Here is a 27755-nt window from a genome sequence, read left to right as displayed (position 1 = left end):
TTCATCTGCTGAGAATTTGAGTCTTGGATTTTAGAATAAGAATCCCACCCTGCTTGGCAATTTCTTTATCCTACCGGACTTTTTTCCCCCAAAAAAGAACAAAGAGAAGCAGATGAAAATGTTTATAGAGCCTGTTGCCTGGATACAGGCGGACAATAGTCAGCTACAGTAGAAGGGGAGCTGATCGTGTGTGCGAAGAAATGAAGTATTAGAGTAACTGGCGCATTCTCTTTCAGTGAGCACTCTGGAAATATAACCTACAAGAAAAAAGATTTCACGGTATTTAACATGACTTTTTGTAGAAGAATTAAATTGCTGTGTTTTTTTGTTCCATTCCAGCAACACAGACACCCACAGTGCAGCCCTCGGGGTCCTAGAGGGCAGCCAGTGATCATCGTGTTTTAAACTCCTTCTCAGATATATACCCTCAGCTCAGTTGCCCTGCTGCTATTGGCTCCCAGAGTGAGGCTTTATTCATGTGGCCTCTTCAATGTGGGGGAGCCAGAGCATTGAGAAGTTGAAGCAGCATTCATTTCTGCTTCATTTGTTGGCATCGTTTTTGCTGCTGCAAAGGGAAATGAGCCATGTAGAGTGTTAGATATTCCATGACTTCTTCACCCCATCGATCTGCTCACACCTCCATCTTAAAGGGGAACTGCTCTTATCTATGGAATGATGGTAAATACATAGTAGGAGACTATGCCGTCTAGTGATTTTTTTTTGTGTATGACCATAAGCTATGTGCAAAATACTATTTAGCTCTACTCTCACACACAGGGTGACTGATGTCCTGATATTATTGGGACCATCCTGAAACTAGGGACTTTGTATTATATATGCAGTTCACACACACACACACACACACACACACACACACACACACACACACACACACACACACACACACACACACAAAGTGTCCTGATTTTTCACTATCGGGTCATCTTACCCACAAGGTGAGCTATAAATGGTCACAGAAGTGTTCTATAAAAGCAGGCAATTATATCTCTCTGTCCATCCATCTCTCTCTATCAAATATATATAAATTTTTCCTGCCTCACGACAGAATGACATCATCAGGCTCTCTAGTAGATATAAAGATTTAAGATATAACGTTCCATAGGATCCTGATGATTATGTAGCACTGATTGTGGGACTAATAAAACTTACTGTATTGCTGTGTACTGCAGATGGCTTTCAACTAGCAGACATTTATTTGCGGCTCCTATAGTATACAAGGACCAAAATCAGTGTTCCTTCTAAGCTGCACAGCAGCACATCTTCACATGTGATTAATCAGCGCTGCCCAGTCGGAGGCTCAGGGCTCAGTGCATGGAGCTGACTGACTGTGCAGGGCTGATGTAATCACCTGTGAAGCTATGCTGCCACAGCTTAGAGGGAACAACTGATCTAAACACATTTCTGTTTTTGATGTGTGCATAGAAGGTGGTATTATTGTAGCCTGGGTAGTCAGTGTTTGGAACAAGTTATTAATGTGGCACGTGAAATGGGATTGTGGTAGCTGTTGGCTAATGGTTTAGAGGCTTGCACTGTGCCGAGTGTTACTGCTGCCTTAACTTATAACAAGCTGCAAGATGCAAGGAAGTCACAAGAAAATGCGTCTGAGAAAGAGATCCAAGCTGCAGTTTGGGAATTTTCTGCCCTCGAAAGTTCCAGGTTTTCAAATTGTGAGTTAAGCTTCGCGGTCATCTATCTTCACATTGCACGTGGTTGCAGTTAGTTTTTCTCTATAGCTGTTAATTAAAATGATTATGTTTGCCAAATTCCATCCACCCCTTTTGGGAATAGACTTATGTGCAATAAAATAAGGTTGAAACCCAATCTTCACCCAGAACTAGAATCAACTTTCAAGGACTTCCAAAATTCACTGATCTTTCTGTACTTTTGTCAAATTTTTTGGCTTCTGTCATGAAAAACTTGTATTCTTGAAATACAGTGAATAGTCTTGTGATAGTTCCTGCCCAATGTCTAGAGCAGTAATGGGCAACCTAAGCTAATGAGTGGGCCACATGAGTGGCCCTCTTTTGCCTCAGTAGACTACAAGATTGTCATAACCAAGGTGGTCTGTGGGATAAGGTAGTTTTGGTAACTGCACTTGCGTACCTAGAATTTGCAGGGTGGGTCGATTGAACTGTAGCAGCACTTTGGGTGTAGAGAGAATGCAAGGCTCTCTCAGTCAGTGTTATGTCAGTCAGCACATACCTCACTTCACATAGTCTTGCTTTACATGCATATCACTTAAGTAAGATGGGTTTATTTGGAGCCAACTTTCAACCAAAAATCTCCCAAAGGTTGGTATTTTTAATTGAACATCTATTAGCCTATCACTCCAAAGTTCAATCATCTTCTCCTGAATGTACTTTGAGAAGTGGGACAAGGTCCCTGCTGCAGCTACTGAAGGTTAGATAATCCAGCCATTCAGGCATGCATTTTCTTTTGGAAAGTTCAAGGAAGATAAATCCATCAATGGCTATTAGCCAGGATGGGCAGGGATTGTGTCCCCCGCCTCTGTTTGCCAGAAGCTGGGAATTGATCACTTGATGATTACCTGTTCTGTTCCTTTCTTTCCCTCTTGGGCTATGTCTAGACTACGGGGTTTTCTGGGATACCAGAGGTATCCCGGAAAAACTCCACTGCGTCCAGGGAATGCATTTGCTCTTCCGCTTTTTTTGTGGAAGAGTAGACGCACTCTTTCGGAAGCCCTGTCTTCCTCCTCCCACAAGGAAGAAGGGCTCTTCTGAAAGAGGGTTTTTTTCCTGAAATTTGGCCTAGTGTAGACGGGCCAAATTTTGGAAAAGACTCTTCTGAAAAAAAAAATTGTGGAGAGCAATTTGAGTACCTTTTTCCAATAACGCCCCAGAGTGTAGACATAGCCTTGGGCCCCTGGCATTGGCCACTGTCGGAAGACAGGATACTGGGCTAGATGGACCTTTGGTCTGACCCAGTATGGCTGTTCTTTTGTTCCTTCCCATATGAGCTCTAAAAAAAGTCAAGTGATTCTTGATTGGCTCCACAATGCTCAGAGTGTATTTCCCTGATGGTGTCAATTAACAATAGGAGTGGAATGTTTAAACCAGTTTCAATCTTTGTTTTTCAGAGATCTAGCTTTCCTTTGAACACCGATATCTTGTTGTGTGCGTGACAAATAGTACTTTCTGCTCCTTACAAAGAAATATTTAGAGAATTCAGATTGTCAAAAAATATCAGTAAGGGAAGCTGAAAGCACAAGCCAGTGGGAATCAGTGTCTCTGTTACAAAAATTCAAATCCAATAAAAAAAGTCAAATATTGTTTCTCGGTTCTCTCCTCACTAGTCGCATAACTTCTGTGTGAAACAACAAAGCACGTCTTCTGGGCGCATTTCCACACAACGCATTGCAAAGTGATATACCTTTGTGGGCTGAGTCTTGCTGAAGCTTGATGATATTAATAGCAGAACTTAGAACAGCAGCAAGTTGCTGATCCATGATTTGAGTGGCAAGGGCTTCACAGTATATCTTATGAGTCTACAATATATGTGGAACAATTTCAATGACTTTGGCTTTTACGCCTGTCCTAGTTCCACTGGACACAGAAGGGGCTCAAGCGATCCAGAGTCTGATGATGGCTTCCCACTTGTTGCTGGGAGAATCAGTTTTTCCCCAGTTGAATAAGGCTTTTTATTCTTGACAATGTAAGAATAAAGCAAGACTCAGCCCTCAAAGTAATATCACTTTGCAATGCTTTGTGAAATGGGAGCAGAGGAAGATGCTTGGTTATTTCACACAGAATTTAGGGGGGAACTAAGAAACAACAGTTTTAAATCACGTGCAGGTTGGAGACCACATTTTTCATTGTGTTTATTTCTTGTAACTTTCATTTGAAAAAAAAAAATCTGTTTCCTACCAGATCTCCATGTTTTGTTTCTAAATAGCATCTTAATTTTGTTGGCTTCAAGCCAAATATCATTTGCTAACATTACTGCACATGGTACAGACTGAAGTCTAATTTCTCTAATAACTGCACTGAAAGGGAAACCAAAATCCAAATACACTTCATCATATTCTCTTGGTTTTGCAGATCTTTTCCTCTGTATTGACTTCACCCATTTCAGTTTCTGCCCTTTGTTTTGGAACAACTTTTGATAGGTACCAATCCATTTTTTACCACATAACAATATGAAAAAAAACCCTCACTAGCAGAATAAGCACTGCACAACTGCTTGTTGTAATGACAGAATGGGATATGCTAAACTGGAAAGCAGAAAAGGAAGTTGTGCTATAGAAAAGATGGTGGGCTTATAATTAAATACACTGTAAGGCACTCTTATGTCCTGCATTAGCAGCTTTGTATTGGCCAAAATGTCCATCGGATTAAAATCAGTTGCACAGTGTTTACTCATACTATTTCAGTGTGTGTAATGGTCAATGTTAAGTTTTAGTTATGTAATAGTTTGTTTTAAAGGTAAAAAATATCTTTTACATTGCAACCTCCCCCCTCCAAAACATTTCTCCATGTTCCTGAGGGTGACATGCCCCACAGTTTGGAAACGTCTGTACTACAGCTTCTGTGACTAAAAACATAGACAGCCTGCAGGTGGCATTGTTAGACCATCTTCATTTCAAGTTATGGGCAGTATATTACTTCTCTGTAAGTAAAATATAGTGTTTTCACTGCTCTCTTTTTCTTAGCTCCATTTTAGTATTTTTTAAGCTAGGGTGGGCACCAAGATAATAATTGCAATGATGGATTCTCTTCCTGTTTGCTGAAAAGCATGATTTTTGGTAAGAGTTTCTCCCTGGACAGGCCTCTGCTGAATGGTAACACCTCCCTAGTTTTCGGAGAATGTGGGAGTTGGAACTCAAGCCCATTGCTCCTCCTTGGAGCACTGGTATTTGCAAGTAATGCCACATCTAATTCCTAACGGAAAGAATTACAGTATTTCCATCCACATATCTCAAAGCTCTTGGGAGGGGGAGGAGAGGGAGAAATGAGCTTCATAGTGCCACAGGTGATTCTACTAGTAGATATTAACCCAATTTTACAAAGGAGAAAAATAGTCATTGACGGGCTCCATATGTTTGCGTGATTTTGGGAAAGGCAATCAAAAACCCTAGATCCTAATCCTAAGCATTTACCACAGTCTGTGATTTCTCTGTATGTACTAGGGATGCCTATTAGAAGCAAAAAGCCAAACAAAACAAAAAACAATTCACCCCACGTGCTGTGTTAACCAAAACACATCATACTCTTATTATTCACCTTGAATACTGCTACCCCTTAATGGAATGTGCCAGTTTTTAAACTTTTGTTCCTAACACTCAATTAGCAGCAAGGACTCGGATAAGAAAATATAAGTTTTAAATAATCTCACCCTTAGACATGTTCCAGAGAGCTTGTTAATGAGAAACTCCATTGTGAAGGTTGGCAAAGACTCCATCCATCCAATCAGCTAATATATCAAAGTTCGAGTGTAACTTGACTACTCACCAATTCTAGATAAAAGATACAAAATAATTCACATAGATCCAGCCACAAGTCCAAGGAAAAGTAAGAAAAATATGCATTTCTACATTCTGCAAAACTGCAAATTGACCATGGTAGTCAAGCCCATGTTTGGATGCAGTGTCCAATAAAACAAAGTATGTCAGAATGTCTGTCATTGAATTAATCATTAGTATCATAAGCCACCTCCAAAAGGCAGAGGAGGACAGGTTGTTTATTTCAGGATCTTATACGAACCAGAACAGGGTAACAATTTTGGATTTGGTTCAGAATAACAGAAGCAAATGATTGCTGTAATGAAGTAGTTAACCACACCATCTGTGAGGAATTAACTAGATTTTTAGAATCTAGAGACCCTTTTTCTTCATACAATCCACATCAAAGTCAGGTCACACAGAACAGAGATCTAAATTTTCCTAGTTGCCTTTATGCATCAGATGTAAGTATTTCACCCTGTAACATCTATCTCCCTAGCTAGTTTGGCTCTGGTATTTGAAGACCACACATATTTCTATCAATGTTTTTATCATATCATGAATTAAACTTCTTAAAAAATTAAGTTATTCATGTAATCATAAAAAACAACAGGGAAAAAGCATTTCCTGTTTTTTGTCTGGGTGGTAAAGCATCACAAAATGTATGATAATTCCAAAACTAAAATTCCCATTTGTCCATTTACTCTTAGGAAACTTGGTGTTTACCATTCAGTTATGGCTAGCTGAGATGGCTACTTTTTAAAATGTTTATTGCAGGTCAGATGTTGACACTCTTACACTGAACAAGCAGCATGAGTAAAAGTGGCAAGATGTGGCCGTCTTTAATCTCTAAAAATTATTTACTCTTTACGTTTAAAAATATTGTTTCAGACTATAACAACTGCACCTGCCCTTTTTAGGTAGTTGCTGATCATGAGTCAGGAATTTTAAATAGTTGCAGAATTTCCTTACTAAGGGTTTTCAGGAATAGCTCTTTAATTTCCTGGGTCACGCTCTGCTATCTTCACTCACAACAAATAGCATCTTCTTGAACAAGTAGTCAGTCCCATTGTCTTCACTAGGTCGGTCTATGGACCCTAGTGTAATTTCTCTTAAATGTCCTGAAACTGGTGTTATGCAGTAGTGACTCAGGCCCTGAGTATGTGTTTCTTCTCTCTCTCCCCATACTGCAAGTATACTGGGAAATTGATTATATGGCTGGATGGACAGAGATGTTTATACATTGGCAATTGAAGACAGTAATCCATCAGGAGAAAATTACCTTTTTGAATTTGTTTTTGTAACTTGACTAAAGCTTTATGTCCAAATCAAATAAAAGCTAAATTAAACTGAAGTGTGATTTTTTTTTATTCCAGACTAGTTGGTTTTGTGACACTGATCATAAACCAGAGGGTTTAAATGGCAGAAGGGTTTATTTTGAAGCTACATATGATGTAAAGTCCTGTAGGTGAATATATTGAAACATGGCATTTATAGCAAGGAATCTGGGTATCTCCCTTAGAAAACAATCTTATTAAAAAGCATAGGTATTGGAAACTTCATCTATCTGCACAGAATGCCAAACAGATTTGATCACACAATAAATGGAAAAAAGTAGATTTTCCAAAATTCATCCCTGGACCAGTGATTTCAATAAGTTACACCAGGAATCAGTCTGACCCAACATTTTCCAAATTTTGAAATTCCATCACTCCTTCATATCCAAGAGACTATTTTCTGAGTCACTTCCTTTTTTTTTTCTGCTGGATACCATGATTTTCTTCCCTTCATAGTCCTCAATGTTATATAGTATCAACGAGTTCTTTAAAAGCAGCTTCTTTCCCTCATGTCTCAGCCTATATTTCAGTTGTGGGTGAAGGGATCCATTCATTTCAGTGGAGTTTCAATTATCATGTTTGTTGCTGTCTTGAGATAAGGCTACATATAAGCACATTATTTAGCTAAAAAATAGTTTGGACTGAAAATGTAATAGAGCAATAATCATGCCTTAAATACCTGGCAAAGTAAATTTCAGACTAGACATGTAATAGAAATAATGTATAAAAACCAGAGAGTCAGTCATGAGTCAGGGGTTGTCTACACTAGAAACTCTACAGCAGCATAGCAGCAGCAGTGCCATAGCAATGCTTCAGTGAAGACCCTACACCTATACTGGGGCGAAGATGGTTTCTTCCATTGGCACCAGTAATCCACCTCCTCAGGAGGCAAATGTTTCTAATTTAATAAATAATTTATTAATCCTACTTTGCTTTAATCCATTCCATGCTGGTGTCTCCTTTTCAAAGACAGATTACTATTTAACTTAACCAACTGTTTCTATGGCAATCTTGGGGACTGAATTTGTCTCTCAAAGAGACACTTCGGTTAGGAAAGCTTGCTTTTGATACAAATCAGCAAAGCTAAGAATTGTAATTCTTGCATGATCCCTTACAAACAAGGCCCTTCTTTACTGGAAGGGCTTGTTTGCATATCTGTTCATACTCTATTGCCAGCACCAAATGTATTTTCATAGACGTGGGGACTTGATTAGCAACTTGACCTTTACTGATGGAAAGTTAGCTCAGGCGTGTCATAATGACACAGTGCCACTACTTTAAGAGGGGGCTAGGAAGCAGAACAATTGGCACAGCCCACACAACATGTGGACAAGCTGGTACTTCAGGTATCGAGAGATTTGTTGATTCAGTACATCTCAGGGATAGTCTTCTCTGGAGGGGTTCTGCCTAGAGTTTTAAATCTACTTTCCCCAGGGCTAAATCGTTCCTCACCTTTGGATGTTGCTGGCTATACAGGCAAACGAGAGGTCAGCTATTATATAGGCAGTGAAGGTGTTCCTACGAGGGTAATCCTAAAATCAAGACATGTCCATAGGAGGTTATACTTTGGTTTATAATGGAGGCCTTACTTAACTTGTGATATTGCAGATTCTTCAATAATAGGCTTCTATCGCAATTTTGATAGGAGTTCAAAACTGTACGTACACAAGTTTTCTTTAATTAATACCCTGGATTCTGACTTCTAGATGCTAGGACTAGATGACATGGGATGGGTCACTGGATGATTGACCTGTTCTAATCATCTGGCACTAATCACTCTCAGAAGACAGGATACTGGGCTAGATGGACTATTGATCTGACCCAGCATGGCCATTCTTATATAGCAACTTCCTTAGCTTTTTCTGTGCTGAGCAACTGTGAATGGTGCTTTAATAACATAGCAAAGGGGCTTTCAATAGCAGAATGCTTTCTCTTTGAAAAGAATCACTTTTATATTCAATTATTTTCCATGGTTATTTTTAGTTTGGACTGGATGCTTAGCACACTTTCAGTGCTTCTGAAAATCAATACCAGCCAGGAGAGAAATTGGTTTAACAAGGTAGGTAGCAGATATATTATAGATTCCACGTCTGACTACTTTAATGAACCCATGGAAACAAATTATTTTCGTCACTCACATCCTGAAATCTACAATTGGAATGACATTCTTAAATATATAGGGTTGTGCCTTTAAAGTGATCCTACCTTCAAACGTTATTAAACAAGTGTGTGTCTCTAGAGATCATTATAATGAAAGGAGCTAATGGCTGCCATGGGCGTGGGATGAGGATGGAAGAGGTTAAAGACAACCACAGAACTCCTTAAAGGGAAGCACTCCTTCAGGCTCAACAGAAGGAGAAATCAAACCCCTTCCTGTAGTACAAAAAAGCTGCAGAGAGTGGTAGTGACCACTGGTGGCAATAGGTTACATTGTAAATCAGAGCTAAAACTAGTTAGATGAACAGGGGAATCCTTAATTACAAAGGCAGGGGCTAGGATACTGGTTGTGAACGGTGTATGTTGGAGGAACAGAAAACCAGAAGCAGTTATGGGGATTGCCCTGAGGGAAGGCAGGTGGATTAAGTGTCTTGGTTATAGAACTAACTCACTGACATGCTAGACTTGGGTATTTCAGTGCAAGGAAATCCTCTGTTTCTGCTGGGAAACAGGACTTTGTGGCACAAGAGAACTCCAAGAATATATTGGACAATTTTCACTGATTTTTCATCCTAATGAAGACAACTCTGTAAAGTTCTCAAATTTTGGCTACCCACTCGGGCCAATAGGGCAACAAGGCATATTAGAGCGGAGCAGAAAAAATCTCTTTCACAGTTCTCTGTGAAAGGGCATGGAGCGCCTGCTCCATGACAATCCTCATGACAAGTTGTTCCAGATCAAGGGACACTGGCATTCCTGACTCTGAGGCTGTCCACCTGACAGGCTGCCTTGGAATCATAGATCTTAGCAGCCCATATTGCTGGAGAGCTGTAAGCCTGAGCACTTCAAATGTTTCCTGGTCCCTAACATCCTGCCTTGTGGGAATGGTCCAGTCACAATTTCAGTGAAATTGAACTGCCTCTATGAAGAGTTTCAATTTTGACAAGTCTGAATTTTTGATTATGTTTTGCTGTAGTTTTTCCATCTCTCTCTTTTATACATATTAGCCAGGGTGGGTAGGAATGGTGTCCCTAGGTAGGCCAGCCCATAACATTTTGGCACCTGAGGTGAGGAGCTGAAATGATGCCCCCGTACCCCCTTGCTTGGGCCAAAACTTCAAAAGGTCTCAATTCTCTGGGTCCTAGTGGCGCCCCCCCCCCCCCCAGAGTCTGGCACCTGAGGTGGCCACCTCAGTTTGCCTCATGGTAAGGCCAGCACTGTTTCTAGCCTGTCAGAGGCTGGGAATGGATGGCAGGAGACGGATCACTTGATGATTACCTGTTCTGTTCATTCCCTCTGAGGGTACAAGCATGGCTCACTGTCAGAAGATAGGATACTGAGCTAGAAGGACCTTTGGTCTGACCTATGAGGGAAGCCTGAAAGAACTGGGCTTGTTTAGTCTAGAAAAGAGAAGACTAAGAGGGGACATGATAGTGGTTTTCAAGTACCTAAAAGAGAGGAGAGAAAAAATTGTTCTCCTTGGCCTCTGAGGATAGGACAAGAAGCAATGGTCTTAAATTGCAGCAAGGGAGGTTTATGTTGGACATTAGGAAAAAGTTCCTAACTGTCAGGGTGGCTAAACACTGGAATAAATTGCCTAAGGAGGTTGTGGTATCTCCATCACTGGAGATATTGAAGAGTTGGTTAGACAGACGCCTGTCAGGGATAATCTAGACACTACTTGGTCCTGCTGTGCAGGCAGGAGACTGGACTTGATGACTTCTTGAGGTCCCTTCCAGTTCCAGTGTTCTATGCTTCTATGATCCTGTATGGCCATTCTTATGTTCTTATTAAGCATATATTATATACAAATAATAACTCCATATACTTACTTACTTACACACTGTCTCTCTTTCTCTCTTCTCCCCCCCTCCCTTCCCTTCCTCCCTCAGTAGCAACACCAGAGTGGAAGAAAGCATCAGGAACCACCGTCTCTCAGCAGTCTCATCTCACTCACCCTCAAACAAATGGTGAGGTGAGCAGATTTGCCTTCCATGGAAATGTGAATATCATCTCAGTCAGGTTAGCAGAATTACAAAGGAAACACATTCCAGAGTTTAAGTTATTCTGGAATCTTATTACAAGTAAACTGGAGCAAGATTTTAATTATTTTTCATGCAGCTCATATGTATTAGATATTTGTATGCAAGATTAGTGATTTTAGTTATTTCAGTTTTGAGACATCCAATTTGCAGTCCTTAAAAGAATCTGGCATTCAGAACACATTGAATTCCAATCCTCAAAGGAAAAAAGAATCAGACACCTTCAGCATCATCTTGGGCATCCACAAATTAAGTTGCTCGAAATGTGACTAGTGATTGAGTCTTCTATGTCTTGGGGTACGTCTACACTACATGGCTCCGTCGACGGAGCCATGTAGATTTGTTTATTGGGCAAAGGGAAATGAAGCGGTGATTTAAATAATCGCCGCTTCATTTAAATTTACATGGCTGCCATGCTAAGCCGACAAACAGCTGATCAGCTGTTTGTCGGCTCAGTGCGCTAGTCTGGACGCTCCCCTGCCGACATCAAAGCCTTTTGTCGGCAGCCCCGGTAAGCCTCATCCCAGGAGGAATAACGGGGCTGCCAACAAAGGGCTTTGATGTCGGCAGGGGAGCATCCAGACTAGTGCGCTGAGCCGACAAACAGCTGATCAGCTGTTTGTCGGCTCAGCGCGGCAGCCATGTAAATTTAAATGAAGCGGCGATTATTTAAATCACTGCTTCATTTCCCTTTGCCTACAACCCTAATCTACATGGCTCCGTCGATGGAGCCATGTAGTCTAGACACAGCCTTGGTGAAGTGTTTTCTAAAGTGACTAGTAATTTTAGGGGCCCAACATGAGATATCCCTACAGGGATTTGATTTTCAGAAGGTGAATACTCCTGAGCCCCAGACTCCTTTGAGGAGTCCCGCTATTGAGATGCCTTTCCCCCCCCACACCACTCCCATCATAAATCACATTTGACACTTTGGCAAAGCTTTTAGTTAAATGGGCAGTTTGATTTCAATCAGACACCAGTGATAAATAATACATACTGCATATGCTCTAGGTACTTCACTGACAGGCGATGCCATTGTGAGTTCTATCCAGTGCCCTTTTAAATGTATAGAACTCCTCTTGCTTGCTTCCAGGGCAGCTGAGAGCTGCCATTTTGTGGTTCAGTTCAGATGCAGAGTATTAGAGAGTGTCTGTTTTTCTTATTGAAACGTTAAGAGAAAACAGGACAGAATCTCACACAGGAGTCACCTAAATAATAATATACATGTTTCACTGCACAGATTTCTCACGACGGCCAAAAATTATAGAAGTTTGACACTTCAATAATTCGAATTCCAATTGGCACACTCTTTTAAACACTAAATGGTTGAATCAGAATCTTTTTCTACAATACTTGAGAAACATTACAACTCATTAGTGAGGCAGAATGTTTCAAAACAAGTGTACAGAAAGTACAAAGACTATAAAAGGATGGTTTTAGCTATGTTTACTGATCTGTATTATGAGCCTTTTTAAAAAGTTTTTCTAAGGGGAAAAAAGGAATTTATAAGCTGATTTCAGGCTAGCTAAATATAAAAAAATCTTTTGCACCATTGAGACATAAAATCACTATCCCTTGCCATCTTTGGATTTGTTAAAGAAACACTGCTATGATGAATGAAACCACACTGATTAAAGGCATACTATAGGCATTACTCTACAATCTTCCCCTGGAGAAACACTTAACATATTTCCATTAGCTATTTTGAAAGATCACTGAGAAAATTATTCCTATTGACCCATTAATGCAGGTGAAATGTTAAAATTATCAGTTTAAAAATCAGTGGTTGATTAACAACAACAACATCAATGCTGTTACTTGTTGCAGCATATAAAGTGTCAAATTGTGTACTCCATGGGAGTTTTTCCTATATGAAGAGTCTAGCAAAAAGCTGGATACGGATAGCAAGCCCTAACTCTATGCAATCTCTTATGACCTAATTCAATGCAGTGCTCAAGCGTCTCACTCTAACCTGAAGCCACAGAGACTTGAGCATGCTGTAAGCAGTTCCGCATAAAGCTGTAGCATCCTCTGGCATTAGTTCATGGCACTGCAAGTATGTCCACACTGAGTACCCTTAGATCACTTTATGGCCTTTTAACGTCCTGTTTCTGTCCATAACACAGCCTAGTGGCTAAGCCACATCTGTCCTGTCCTCTTTCAGGGAGAAAAAATCCAACTAGAAACTGAAACATCACAACAAGAGATTGTTTTATTTGTCTTGGGTATTCCTCCATCCTTCCTCTGTGCTCAGCCCTCAGCCCCATCACAGGCTCAAAAGTTTTTGTGTTAGAACTTTTACACCCCTTTCTTGAGGCTGGTAGCAGAACCCAGATCCACACTCTGCTCTGGGTTGCAGCTTGGTCTCCTCCTTTAGATGCAGTCTTTTGCCTCTTGGACACTAGCTACCTCTAAACCTCCCCCCCCCCCCCACCTAATGCTGTTTCCCAGTAGCTTTGTGTTAATTCAGCCTCTCCCTAAGTTCCTCTATATGTCATTATAGCTTCTTCCCTGGAACACCAACCACAAGTATGGCTCTCTGGGTTTTACCCCATTTTAAGACCCCATCACTGGAACTAACCAGGCTTTCCCCAGAGATGGAAAGAGCAAGCACACACACACACACACACTCATTCCTGGGCCTCCTTTTTTCTGATTCTCTCTCTCTCTCTCTCTCTCTCTCTCTCTCTCTCTCTCTCTATATATATATATATATATATATATATATATATATATAGAGAGAGAGAGAGAGAGAGAGAGAGAGAGAGAGAGAGAGAGAGAGAGAGAGAGGGGCCACCCTGACCATTTAACAGTCTATGGCACATGCTTCAGTGCTTTGAAGCATTGTGGCCTTAATCATCACTCATTTAAAAACGTGTCCTTTTGGAGGATTTCTGTTCTGTTGTTTTTTATAAAAAGGGCCACAAAATGAATGATTGCATTTTTCATTTACTGAAAACACTTACCTTCTGACATAAGAGCTGTTCCTGTTTGTCACTATGGGACCAAGAAACAGGATATCATCAACTAACAGTGGGCTGATGGTTTCCATGATTCCCTGATATCCCTTGGAATGGACCATGGGTTGTTGTATGGCTCTGTGGTGATAGATGGCTCTCTCAGCTGTGAGGATCCTTGGCCTTCCAACGACACCAGCTATCACCACCTCTCTTAACACCAGAGGTTATCAGGTGAGTGTTTATAGGAGCCAGGGACTCTCCTACCTTCAGGAAAGGGGGGTACTCTATGATCTTCCTGTAGGAGACTTTCACTGATCTGGCTGCTGAAGTTAGATGACAGCTGAGGTGGAGAGAAACAGGGTGTGCTTCAGCCACTTCACCTCATTCTTAGGTGTCCACTCCTGTTTTCCCTGGACCTAGAGCTCAAGATACTGGAGGCTGCTGGATCATGCAGGTATGCCTACTACACATCTGAGTCTGCACAGAGGGGCTGATTCTCAGCCTGATAAACATCTGTGTCCTGATGCTGGGCTCAGAGGGGGTGTACTTCTATTCCCAAGTGTCTGGCTTCCTTACCTCTTTGGATCCACACAAGGGCCTGGTTCTGGGTAGGGGTTTTTATAACACACTGGATATGTGGGTCTGTCTTGTGACAGGGAAGTGCCAGGCCATACAGACATCCTCAGGGAGACTGCTGATATTCATTTCTTGGTGAGCATCTGATGCAACCACTTTGCAGGCATCTCCACCTTCACTTATGTCAAGTGGAGGACACACAGTTGTATCACTCCTGATTGGATTGCATCTGTCTTTTTTCAATTTACATTTTGCATGCCCTCTCCTTGAGCATCAGGGCAACTCTGTTCTCAGACCACAACCTGGTGGGAGGTGCGGTCCAGTCCCAGTGTTCGGGAGGCCAAGCAGTGAAGTTGCCACATCCCAGCCAGCCCCGGAGAACCAGCTTCTGGGCAGAGCCATGACTGCACTCCCACCAGCCCTGATCTCCACTCACATCCCCCAATTTCCTGCCCTGAGTCCCTCACCCCAACCTACTGCCCTGACTCCTGCACCACCACCCCTGCCTTGAGCACCCCAATCCCTTGTCCTGAGTCATGCACCCTCCATATCTCCCTCTTACCCATAGCTTCCCACACCTCCCAGCCTCCTGCCCTGAGCTCACTCTCACACACCCCAACCTCCTACCCTGAGCTCCCTGCACTCCATCTTACACTTAAGTTTCTTATAGGTACTATCCTATTGCAACCTCCCCCATCCCCCTGTCCTGAGGCCCACTCCCTAGGACAAGTTTGCGATAGGACAGTACCTATAAGAAATTTAAGTTCCTTTCATCCCAATTGTTCTCCATATCTATTGAAGGCTGGAGAAGAAGAAATGGACTTAATTTAAAGCAAGGGAGATTGAGGTTAGATATTAGAAATTTTTTTCTAATTATAAAGGCAGATAAGCTCTAGAATAAGCTTCTAAGAGGCTCTGAAATCCGCATCATGTGAGTTTTTTTTTTAAATAATAAGTTGGATAAACATCCATCAGGAATGCTCTAAGTCAGAGGTAGTCTATTTTGTGTCAATGTCCAATTTTTTTGGTCAAAGAATAATCAAGGTCCAGACTCCAGAGAAGACAACAATGATAAGTAAATAAAAAGATGTTAGAGTCCTTTCAAAAGCATCTGGCAGTTCAGATTTGACCCAGTCAGACTTGGTCTAGATTTATTTGGTCCTACCACAGTTCAAAGGACTGGACTTGGTGACCTCTCAAGGTCTTTTCCAGCCCTATATTTCTATGAGCCAATGATTTGTCCTCATTGGCTCATAATTTGCCCAAAATTGAATGTATGTTTATTTTTATGGGAAATAGCAAAAAAAAAAAAAAAAAAAAAAAAAAAAAATCCCTGACACCAGGGTGACCCAGTTCCAAAGCATGGAGGCACTATCATAGAATACTAAGACTAGAAGGGACCTCGAGAGGTCATTGAGTCCAGTCCCCTGCCCTCATGGCAGGACCAAATACTGTCTAGACCATCCTTAATAGACATTTATCTAACCCACTCCTAAATATCTCTTCTGAGATGGGGATTCCACAACCTCCCTGGGCAATTTATTCCACTGTTTGACCACCCTGACAGTTAGGAACTTTTTCCTAATGTCCAACCTAAACCTCCCTTAAGCCCATTGCTTCTTGTTCTATCCTCAGAGGCCAAGATGAACAAGTTTTCTCCCTCCTCCTTATGACACCCTTTTAGATACCTGCAAACAGCTATCATGTCCCCCCTCAATCTTCTTTTTTCTAAACTAAACAAACCCAATTCTTTCAGCCTTCCTTCATAGGTCATGTTTTCTAGACCTTTAACTGTAGCATCTGAAAGTTTTTTTTTTAATATAATCACTTTGTTAATATGGGTAAACAAGAATTTTTTTCTAAGCTTATTCTCTGAAATGGCTGAACCATTTTTACTGAAACTTCAAAAGTAAAAAAACAAAACACAAAAACAAAACCCCCTTTCAGTCAGAGGTGGAAAAGCATCATGGAAAATTTCAACCCAGATTATTAGAGTTTGACAAACTAAAAATAACTGAAAACAGGTTCTTACGCTGAGAAACATTAAGCGACTCTCTCTATAGTCACCATTATCAACTCTGCCTATAATAAAAATCAGCTGAATTGACCACTGTTCATTCTCATTTATGTATAGTGAGATTTCAACTTGTGTTTTACCAAAGGATGTGTTAAAAGAAAGATAAAAATAGTCTGACATAGAAGCAGAAGAAATTCTTAAGTACATTCACTGTAATGATTTTAAAATCAATTTTAGTTTAATAATCTAGGTATTATTAGGTAAAAGATTAAATCATTGTAAATGCTGTATAGCTAAAACCCAGTAACTGCCTGCATCAGCAGTGATTTGCTTTCAGAAACTGTCTTGGTGTAGGTGTTGTGATGGAGTGTGACTCACCACTGTTGTGCCTCCTGCTGGATGTCCTGGGAACTAGCTCTACATGCTCTTCTAGTGGTGGCTTCCATCATCACCTCTGCTTCCAGATATGTGTCACTCCGAGGACGACATCTTCTTCAGGACACGGCTCTCTGGATGTGCTGCACTCGATGTCCCTGCACCTTCTGGGAGAATGTATCACAGTTCAATGGTCCAGACACTCACTCAGTAGCAAATGGGGATTGTGAGGGGAATCTGTGTCCACCTCCTACCCTGGGTGCTAGCCCCAGGAAGCATTAATTGGTAACCATGCATTGTATCCCTTCCAACCTCTCAGTCTACTTCCCCCGGGGCCACTTCCCAGCACTCCCCACAGCCCCAGCATCATCTCTGCCCTTATCTCAGGGCATTAGCTTGCCACCATTCAGCTGGGAGCTCTCTCTTACCCCGATCCTGCCCAGCTCTGCTCTATCCAAGGTGCTATCTTTCTTACTACTGTAAGGCAGGCAATCATCCTTCCTCAAGCTCCAGAGAACAACTGCCTTGGCTCTGTCTTGCACCTCTTCTTATATAGGCTTGTCCAGCCCTGATTAGCTACTCCCTGCAGCCCCACTCCTATTGGCTGCTTTTTTTCACAGCCTCTCAAGGGAGTCCATTAACCCTTTATATGCCAATGTGGGGGCAGATGCCCCATAACAGGCATATTATTAGGATGGAACTCCAGCCAATTACAAAGTGTGTTTACTATGGAATGTCACAATATCCAGACTGTTTTAAGGACCCGGTTAGAGCTCACTCTGGGAGGTGCTCCATCTACAAGGAGGCTACATTCCTTTGTGATTAGCCTTGATGGTGACATATATGATGTTGAATCTGACAGCTTCCCCTTTCAAATATTTCCACTGAATCTGCTGGTTCCCCCTTTCACATATTTTCACTGAATCTGATAGCTCCCCCTTTCAAATATTTTCACCACAAATGCTCCTTAATAGTCTTATTTTAAATTAAGGATAAATTTGTAATTTTTTATAACATATATTAGCCATTTATAATCATAAGCAGTATATTATACATGGTTATATGAACATTTGCGTAAGGTGTTACAATTGGTGATTAGCCATGGTTACAAGGAAGCTTTTAACCTATTGGTTATTACAATTGATTAACCACTCATTAAAACATGTATTTGTTGTTAATCCTTACAAACTATTTATACCGTACCCTTAACATAAAAGTCTGTCTAAATAGTCCTCAGAGCTCTACTATATGGTCAAGAAAATTGAAGCTATTAGTGCTGGCAACAATTCTTCCCTCCCTTCTTCCCCACAAAGTCTTGATTAAACAGGGGGAGGTAACATCAGGAAAAGGACAAGTGATACTGAATTCCAGATGTTCTTACCATGGGTGACTAGTTCCATCAAAAAATGTGAACGTTTAAGGAATGAGAAATTGCAGTCAGATGCTCATGGCCCCACAGCGTGCAGTCATAATTCTGTCAAAGAACGCAGAAGTATGACCAGCATTAGTTAGCATGAATAGAAAATGAACTAATGATGATCTCCCTTGAAAAAGCACTGGCCCTTTCAAGACACACGGATACATCTGCAAGAAATTATGATAGTGAGTGCTGCATGCAGCCCTCTTGATAAGTCTGGTTTTGCACATTTGTTACAAATACTATTCATTCTCTGCCTACTTTAATACTTAGTCCTATTTACCATAAATTACAGAAATGAAAGCAAGCAAGATGTAAGCAAGCAACCCCCCCTACCGATTTATTCTGGATCCTGTGTTATAAAACTTTATTATATTAGAATAATGCTAACTAGTTTGGTAGATCATAGTATGTTGATAATTTTTCTATTTCACATATTATCTTTTCGTAACACTTGGAATCCTTCAGGAAAACAACTATCTAATTTATAAGTAATTACAATGACCAGTTCAGTATAAGAGCATTTTAAGTTATCATTCATTAAGTTCCTGTTTCTTCACACTTATGTGCACAAGTATATACATCAATTTTAGAACAGTGAATATGCAGTAAGTGGCACCTATCCATCTGATCTAGGCTCCAACTAATGCAGCTGAGCTGACCCAGAGGGAGAAGTAAGCTACAGCAGAGAAAAGTCTGGCGTTACCTATCTTCCCTTCCTCCTCCTCCCCCCAATGAAGCTTGGAGAAAAACAGGGACCAAATTCTGACCGAGTCACTATTCAGAACTTCCTCTGCTTACTGCCCATTATTCAGGGCAGGCCGTGTCTTTACATCTGCAGACATACCACTAAATGTGCATTTTATATTTGTTTTCAGTGTTCTGTTGACATATGTTCTGCAGCCAAACAGACTAGCATATTAAGGCTCAGAGGCTCCATTTTGACCCATTTGGGTAAATCAGTTGACCCATGCTGATCACAGTGCAGGTTTGGAGGCCTATTTGGGGAGTTAGTATGCAGCAGGGGTATCAATCTACAGCATGCTAGCCTGCCTCACTTAAAAGGTCTTGTGAATCCTACTACTGCACATTGAAAGGTCCATAGTGATCTTTGCCGCTTGAACAGCATTAGATTAGAGCTCACTAAGGAACTAGTGACAGCAAAGTCCTCACCAACATATATGGGGTAGATTTACATCACCACTTCCTGCTCATTAGCTCTCAATTTAACCAAATCCCAAATGTTAACACTGCTGTCATGCTATGTCATCCACTATGACACTTTGTTGTACCATAAAAGTAGAGCAGCTTTAAATACTGAGGTGTCCTAATCACCATTATACAGTGTCTGGGCCTATCTGATCTGGCATTTCTTCAATATCCAGCATTTCTATTGGCTTTAGGAATACAAAAGCTACCACATTGCTTATCTCTTAATGGATCCTTGGGCCTAGAACAGGCAAACACTTCAAACATGCATAACTTTACACAAGAATAATCCATTGAACTCTTTATGGCAGGTATGCAAGTGTTTGCAGCATTGGGACTTTATTACACTGGAAATCCATACCTATTAAAAGTGATACCACTTGCATTCAAAAAACAATAAAATAAGTATTGGATTTTTTAGTAGTGGGAAAAGTCTTGAGCACAAGAGAGGTTATAAATCATAGAGATACTCAAGGATCACATCAACTAAGATGTTTGTGTAACATGAGCCACAAGGGAAAATATGAGAAACTGTAATATTGAGTCAAACAGCAGCACTTCATAATGACTAAACCAAAGTACCAGCAAAGTTCATCCATAATTTAATGACAAAGATAGCACTATATGCTAATCTAGCTCAATTAAATATTTTAATTGATTACATACAGTGCCTCTACAAATATCTGTATTAAAACATTCACCCCAATAGCTTTCGGCAGATGCTCTACAATGTACTGAGCGTCCCCCTAGCACCTGAGAGAGAATGCTAGGGGAAGAGGGAGACAGCAAGAGAGTAAAATAACCAACCAGTCCCCAAAATGGGCTCAGTCCACTGTTTAGGGAGACCATCCAGCTATCAGCCCAGGTAAAACAGATAATACTAAGTAGCAAGCACTGCGTCAGGTGTATGCTGCTATTGATTAATGCACCAGAAAACGGGACTTGAGAATCTGTACTCCTGCCCTGCCTGGAGGACTCCTGCTTTCACCAGTATGTTTCTTGCAACAGAAGACACATCGAGTGTTATCTCTACATTTCTGTGCTGCCAAGGGAAGGGTTTGCCCCACAGTTTGTAGATATTGAATGCCTTCCCCATTGCAAGATGCTGCTCCTTTAGCCTAATCAGATACACTTGATTCTCCTGCCTTAAAATACTAACTCATTAGCAATCCTGTGCAATTTACACAGACTGCCTTAAGTGTTCCCTCTGGCTGGCAGCATCACACTAAATCTCCTGCACAATTCATGAAGCAAGAACCTCTGGTCTGCCTATTTCAAATAGGAAAAGACTCCAAGAAAATAACCAGAAAATACAAGTGATAGCTAAGGCTCTGTACACACCTACCATCATCCAGAGAGGCAGAGGAAAAAATACATTGAACTTTGGCATCACTTGTATAGCTTGTCATAAGAATGAAGAGTTAATGAATGGCACTGAAATTGTGAGTGTCACTCTAGGCTACTTATATCCATTGCAGCTGCTGGGAAGAGATCCCTTTAATTTATACTGAGGCTCTGTTTAGCTTTGCCTCAGAATTTGTATGGCTGTAGAGAGTCTGGGCCAACATTTGCTTCTAGGGACACTGCTGTTCTCTGTTTAATAAGTGGGTGGAAGAGCAGATTATGGAAGTTTCTGGTGAACTGTGGCATATCTGAAATTCCCTACTGCTGATATAGGCTGACTCAGAGTAGCTGCTTCTTATAAACAGATCAGAATTGTTGCTCTATGCTTAAAACCATCTGTGGGGAGGTATTCTGGGGAGAAAAATATATATAGATCCAGCACTATACCTGTAGCTATGAGTGCACTGGGAGGAAGATGACCACTTTGCCCTTCAATACAACCGCATCTGCTCTAATTCCACTGACAGAGACCAGAAACTTCAGGATCTCTACCAAGCATTTATAAACCTCAACTACCCACCCGGAGAAATAAAAAAAACAAATTGAAAGAGCCAGATGAATACCTAGAAACCATCTACTCCAAAGACAGACCCAAGAAAACCAACGATAGAACACCACTTGTTATCACCTATAGACCCCAATTTAAACCTGCCCAACACATTATCAATAAACTACAACCAAGACTGGAACAGGATATACCACACTAATACCAACCCTGGAACTTTCTCTTTCAACAAACTTCGTTGCCAGCTTTGTCCACATATTCACTCTGCTGACACCATTATTGGACCTAACCAATTGAGTTATAAGAGTAAGAACACATATTCCTGCTCATCCAGAAATATAATTTATGCTATCATGTGCCGAAAGTGTCCGTCTGCTATGTACATTGGACAAATGTCTCAGACACTTCACCAAAGAATCAATGCCCACAAAACAGATATTAGACAGGATCACAAAGAAAAAACAGTTTCTTGCCATTTCAACCAGAAAGGACATTGTCTCAATGACTTGATTACCTGCATCCTGCTTCGAAGACATTTTAACACCAGACTTGAAAGAGAGTCCTCTGAACTGTCATTCATGCTTAAATGTGACACTTTGCACCTAGGTCTTAACAAAGATATTAATTACCTTACCCATTAAAAAGTTAGCTTCCCCAATTATCACCTCTAATATCATTAGGTCACAGACATTTACCTCCCTCCCTCATCCCCCTTCTGTTCTGAAATTTGATTTGCCCTTTTCATATGTGTTCATTTTTTTGATTCTATCCCTTGGACTATATGGTCATGCCAATTTTCTTCCACTATTTGATCAGAGGAAGTGGGTCTGGCCCACGAAAGCTCATCACCTAATAAACCATCTTGTTAGTCTTTAAAGTGCTACATAGTCCTGTTTTTTGTTTCAGCCCTTTCGTGAGGCATAAAATCACCTCTTAGCGTGAGAAAGCAGTAAAGTCAGTCACTGGTCACTGTAAGAGAGCAGGATCAGTTACACTAATGCTGGAGAAGAATGAGCATCTAAGTGGAAGAAGAGTTCCCCCGTCCTGACTCCTGTTCTAGAACTATCACAGAAAACACTAGTAAATGTCTATGTGAGTCTTTGTTTGTTGCTTTAATTCCTGTTGTAATATCTATTCGCACCAATAAATCATTCTGCACTGAAGAGGTTGAGTTTGAGTCTCTGCCCCACCCTCTCTCATTTGGAACATCCCCACTGCCACAATTGCTGTACTTAGAGCCCAGATGAAAACTTGGCTGCTGGATCCCCATTTCTAACCAGTGCTTCCTTGCACAGCTGTTCCCCAAAAGCATACTCATCCCTGCTGCATTGCAACTGATAATTCCAGGTCTCAATTTTCCCCTCCTGCTTTAATTACTATTTTTCCTTCTACTAGATACACATGCTGGGTAACATTTTGTATGCACCTGTGGCTCTATCTCCACTGCAAGATTACCCTGGGATCTTACCTGAAATTTAGCCCAAGACCTCCCATTGTCCTCACCTAAAACCATTATACCTGGTTTGATATGTGCTTTAAATCCAAGATTTTTTGCCTGACTGGAGCTATAGATTAGGTGACAGAAGAGCCTAGACCCTTTTTTCAAAAGCATGTAAGGTGCAATGTTAGTTGCCAAGGGTGTGGGGAGGAGACCTGCTCTGAAGGTGAAATCAAGAGTAAACATCCCATGGGTTCAGAATTTCACCAACAAACATAGTATATGCCAGGCTGTATCAGATCACAGATCTTGTAAGTCCTGGCTCCTTGTTTCTGGCCACTCCCTCCACTCTCAGATGATGGAAAGGGTAGAGGGCTCCTACTCATCTTTCACAGCAGTTCAGGAGTGAAAGAAATTCCTTCCTGTTCCCACAACAATCAGCTTATGACCAGGATGCCATTTAATTACTCTTCTTTAACAGTGCAACTCACTGCCAGTGCCTCCTGCTGGACACTCAGGCTATGTCTACACTGGCGCGATCTTGCACCAAAGTGGCCGCTTTTGCACAAAAACTTGCTGCCTGTATACACTGGCTGTGTGTTCTTGCGCAAGTACACAGACGTTCTACTGTATGAAATCAGGGCTTCTTGCACAAGAACTATGATGCTCCCACTCAGGAATAAGCCCTTTTGCACAACTGTTCTTGTGCAAGAGGCCCATGTAGACAGGCAACATGAATTTCTTGCGCAAGAAAGCCCTATGGTTATAATGGCCATCAGAGCTTTCTTGCGCAAGAGAGCGTCTATACTGGCATGGATGCTCTTGCGCAAAAGCACATGCCAGTGTAGACGCTCTCTTCTGGAAGAGTTTTTGCACAAGAACTCTTCCGCAAAAGAGTTCTTGTGCAAGAAGCTGCTGGTGTAGACGTAGCCTCAGGGAATTAGCTCAATTCAGCCCCAGAGCACCCCCTTCTGGCCAGTGTCTCACCTGCTTTACTTGTTTATTCTCTACCTTGTATCAGGATCCAAGTCCCTCCCAGACTATAGAGCCCTTCCCTCAAGATACTGCCCTGCTGCAGTGCTCCCATAATGCACTCCCAAACTTCTATACCCACCTCGCCTCCGTGACACTACTTCCAGTCATCATCTAACCCCTTACCTCAGGGGCAAACTGCAGTCTGAAATGGCCACTCATTGGCAAGGAGTGTGAACCTACTGCCTTCTTCTATCCTGGCTGCCTCCCTGTGGCCCTAGTATCCTCAGGCCTTGCCTCAAGCCCTGCAGCCCGGGAGTGAGGTCAGGCCAGAGCTCCCCAGTTCTGACTGTCTTTCCCCAGCATTGCTATGTCTCTGGAAACCTCCAGCTTCCCTGCTAACCAGATCCTTCCTGTCCACAACTAGAACAAGAACATGCTCAGCCTGGCCAGCCTCCTCTTTTATACAGCCCTCCTGGGCTATGATTGGCCGCCGCAAAGCCTCTGATAATTGGCCCCACCCATTTGATGCCTGGAACGGGGTGACCACCCTGCTACACCTTGCACAGCTACAGAAAGTTTTAGTGGTCATGAAATTATGCCTGCGTCTGTCAAGTCCAGCCATAGCATCTAAGTCAATGACCCTCTGCAGCCTTAATGCACAGACCCAGAACCCAAATGCCAGTCTTTGCAACTGACACGTATGTCCCCATATGTAAAACAGAAACACACCACTTACTTGCCCAGGAGAATGGAAAGGCCAGTTTATCTAAATTATGTAAACCAAATGCTGAGAGGTTTAATGCCTCAGCAGTTATTTTTAACAAGTAAAATATAAATGGCAACACAACTTTAAAATCTGCCTTTGAGTTATCTGCCTCCGTATAATAAGCAATAGCGCTATTTTAAGAGCTGACCCTAAGAAGGAGCTGAGTGTCTGCTGCACCTATTGAACACAGGAGAGTTGTAGGTACTCGGTACCTCTCAGGATTAGGCCCTGCAAGCCTCCGCCTCCTAAATCTCTGGTGCGCTCTTATTATTGTACATGGGAGAGACTTGGATCTTCGTGGAGGACTTGGATGTGATTTAATTTGTATTTAACTTCTACTCACTAAGAAGAGGGGGATAATCATCTTTACTGCCAGGCTGCGTCTACACTGCAGGCTTTTTGCCCAAGAACAGCTGTTCTTGCACAAAAACTTGCCTGCTGTCTACACTGCACGTGCATTCTTGTGCAAGTAAATTTACAGTACAGCGTCGGAAAACAGGGCTTCTTCTGGAAGAGTTATTCCTCTCCCCATGAGGAATAAGCCCTCTTGCGCAAGAGCTCTTCCACAAGAGGGCAGTGTAGACAGGCAACATGAATTTCTTGCGCAAGAAGCCTCTATGGTTAAAATGGCCATCAGAGCTTTCTTGCGCAAGAGAGTGTCCACTCTGCTATGGACGCTCTTGCGCAAAAGCACATTTCTTGCGCAAAAGCACATGGCAGTGTAGACGCTCGCCTGTGGAAGACCTTTTGCACAAGAACTCTTCAACAAAACCGTTCTTGTGATTTAGATCGTTAACTTTAAAGGGACTATTTCTGGTAGTAAATACTGCACCTGGCAGTGAGTAAAGTAGTAAGCCGCTACTGGGACAAGCTTTCTGTTTCTTGAATTGGACAGTTGTAGTCCCTAGTCGGATTGCAAGGGAAAAAATGTGTAGACAGTCACCATCAGATACTAGAACTCAACTCTGTTGTTACAGAGGCTCTGATTTTGAGAGGTACCAAGAACCCACTGCTACTACTTGCAATGGCATATAAGTCAGACCCTGTAGCGTGCTCAAACTTGAACACAGCTTGAAATTTCCTTATCTAGAAACACATGGAATGGATGTGGTTTTTCTCCTTAAAGTCTGGCTCCTGGTCCTGCGGTGTTCACTAGAGCTGGAAGGTCAGGTTAAGTTACGCAGCTCCAGCTATGTAACACACAAAGGCAATGATCAAACTCCTGTTGACTTCAGTGGATGCAGCCAAGCCTCAACCCAGAGACCTACGGTTTGCTGCTTTTGCCCCGCATACATTTACATTTAGAGTCTCTAGATTGAGTTTCTCTTAAGGCAGAAACCCTTCCTACACAGTCCGTGTCTTGGCTGATACAGACATTCACGGCGATTCCTCCCTTGTGGTTCTCCCCTTTGGGTTAGTCCCAGCTCTCATTACCAGCCCCTCACTCATTTTCTTGCAGGGCTTTTTCTGATCAAGCCAGCATCTTTCTTTCATTTGATCTTGTCGGCACGGTTCCCATGCCAACCATTTAGCCGGAGAGGGGGAGGCAGTCTTTAGTTCACCTGCCCCCTATGTCGTATACGATCAAATCTCCCCATTCTCACAACCTTTTCACACAAGCCCCTGCCCCTTCAGTTCTGGTGCTGCTGCATGCCCAGCTGGCTTGCTGCAGTCCACTCCGCGTGCTAGCGCCTGAGCACCTGCAGGGGGCGCCAGAGAGCTGTCTTGAGGCTGCCGGAGCCCGCCGGGGAAGGGAGACTGGTCCCGGGCTGTGCGGAGTCTCTGCATTCTGCGGCAGAGGGACTGGGGGGGACCACGGGCGACCCACGATGGCTGAGGCTCGGCGCCTCCTCTGATCCCCCAGCGAGGCGAGCTGGCCGGCCGCTGAGAGGAGGACTGAATCCCCGTCCTCCCAAGTCACAGTCCCTCGTGCTGCTTCCCTGGCGCGGAGAGGTGAGTTTGATGCAGGAGAGGCATCTGGCTGAATGGGGCTAGCGGGCACAGCGCCAGGGGCTACTGCTGCAGCGAGAGAGGCACCCGGGCAAGCTTGAGTCGCTGCCCAACGGGGCGGGGGAAGATTCCTTCAGCTGTTTGATTAGGGAAGCCAGAGGTTACCTGTTGCACTGTATGTGGCAGCCGTGGGCGTGGAGCCGCGATCTGCAGTGATTGCAGGGCAAGTCTTGATATGATCATCCCCTATGGAAAGCCACACACTTGCAAGCATGAGGGGCTGGCGGTCAGAAGACTAGAGAGAATCAAAGTATCCCGTTAGATCACCCTGCAGTTCTATGCCTCTCAGCTCTTTTGCTGTGTCTACGCGGAGGGGGGGATCTACAGAAAACAGTAAGATACGTTCATGTGTAAATTAGTATTTGTTTATTAACATGGGGATGGCAGTTTGCTGGTTGATTCTTAAATCAATGTTTTTTGTGGTTGACTCTTAAATCAATGTTTTATTTATTTATTTTTGTAATGCATGGGCCTGATTGAGAAAGGAATTGTTGATCATAGTTTTTTTTTTTTTTAAAGGAGTGTATGGTGACGACCCAGCATTCATAGGTTTTCAATGACATTTGAGTATGAAAATAAACACTGAATTGCTTTGGGAGCCAAAGTACACAGTAGTATGTTAATCTTTACTCAGTGTGTTGTAAAGCAGCACATTGTCTTGTGTTCTCTCTTTTGCTCACATACAGAAATACGGGGTTCAGATTTTGAACTCAGGTGTTGTAGTGTAAATCAGGAACAAATCAAACTGATGGAGTTACTGCAGCTGCAGACCAGATTGGAATCTAGCCCTAGTGCATTAGAGGCAGGTAGCATGTAAATATAGAACAGGAACACTTAAAACCCTCTCATTTACAGTGTGCATTTAGTCATTCAAAAATAAGAGTCCATCTCTTTTAAAATGCAAGAGTCAGATTCTCAGTGTAAACTGACATAGCTCTTTCTAGAACTCCAAAGCTACTTCAGTTCACATGGCATGAGAAATCTGCCCAAGGTGTAAGAAGGTTCTTAGGGTTGTCTTAGAAACCCCAAACCAAGCCATTAAAACTAGGGATTACATAGTACAGATTGATGTAAGTGTTCTCTTCTGC

General features: G+C 42.2%; 1 protein-coding gene and 1 long non-coding RNA gene across 3 annotated transcripts in view; one reads left to right on the top strand and one right to left on the bottom strand.

The window, feature by feature from the left end:
* Positions 1-26884, bottom strand: LOC142818350 (uncharacterized). Its single transcript, XR_012895823.1, has 5 exons — positions 26773-26884; positions 18325-18417; positions 16947-17110; positions 5374-5494; positions 1-257 (listed from the first exon to the last, which is right to left on the bottom strand). It is a non-coding gene; the product is annotated as an uncharacterized LOC142818350 (long non-coding RNA).
* Positions 26299-27755, top strand: part of RERG (RAS like estrogen regulated growth inhibitor) — a 121998-nt gene continuing 120541 nt past the window's right edge. Inside the window, exon 1 of one of the 2 annotated variants that reach the window (XM_006130256.4) lies at positions 26299-26610. The gene's annotated coding sequence lies outside the window, so the exon portion shown is untranslated. Of the gene's footprint in view, positions 26611-26720; positions 27001-27755 lie in introns of those variants that run through there. The other variant, XM_006130257.4, reaches the window with a different exon arrangement.

This window comes from Pelodiscus sinensis, chromosome 1 (assembly GCF_049634645.1).
Source record: "Pelodiscus sinensis isolate JC-2024 chromosome 1, ASM4963464v1, whole genome shotgun sequence".
Taxonomy (NCBI): domain Eukaryota; kingdom Metazoa; phylum Chordata; order Testudines; family Trionychidae; genus Pelodiscus; species Pelodiscus sinensis.
The sequence above is the reverse complement of the archived record's forward strand: the minus strand, read 5'-3'. Positions and strand labels throughout refer to the sequence as shown.